General features: G+C 38.9%; 1 pseudogene; it reads right to left on the bottom strand.

Annotated features, from left to right (window-relative positions):
- Positions 1 to 231: 231 nt before the first annotated feature.
- The window catches only part of LOC119588852, a 6,013-nt pseudogene continuing 5,599 nt past the window's right edge, over positions 232 to 645 (bottom strand).

Here is a 645-nt window from a genome sequence, read left to right as displayed (position 1 = left end):
CGATCCAAAAAAGCTCATTTCAAATTCATTATAATGCAAATTTGGAGCATTCATTCCACATGCAGTTCATAATATTTTTTTCTTTAGAATTTAAGGAATACGATTTTGCTTTATAATGATTTACATTTAGTTATGATAAAAATGTATTCAAAAAAAAAAAAGCATGGCCCTTAACCTCTCAAAAACCGTTTAAGTTCTCAATAAACAAGGAAACAATAAGGGACAACAAGGATATATCTAGATATTCTATTAATCGAATTTCGTTAAATTACCAAACTGATGATACGTGTAAATGGCGGGGAAAATGTAATTTAAGGCTAATGAGTGATTACAAGAAAATGAAAATTACGGAGCGACGGAAGTTTCGGGCTCCGGCCCCCAGGAGCACTGCGGGGCGGGGCAGACGGCTCCTGGGTTTTCGTGAACCTCCGTAGCCTCGACGATCATGAGGTCGGGTCCTCCAGGTAGGCCAGGTGAGCCACGCATTCGTCGCTTCCTCCATACAAGGCTGGGGGAAAAAACGGGTTTTATGCAACTTGTTAGATGGCGTGTATTTTTTACTGCCAATCTATCTGAATGCAAATAATCGTTGCATCATATTTTCACTGAAGAACTTTTTTTACTGACTCATTTTTGGCACACAGA

Source organism: Penaeus monodon, chromosome 24 (genome assembly GCF_015228065.2).
Source record: "Penaeus monodon isolate SGIC_2016 chromosome 24, NSTDA_Pmon_1, whole genome shotgun sequence".
Classification (NCBI taxonomy): Eukaryota; Metazoa; Arthropoda; class Malacostraca; order Decapoda; family Penaeidae; genus Penaeus; species Penaeus monodon.
The sequence above is the reverse complement of the archived record's forward strand: the minus strand, read 5'-3'. Positions and strand labels throughout refer to the sequence as shown.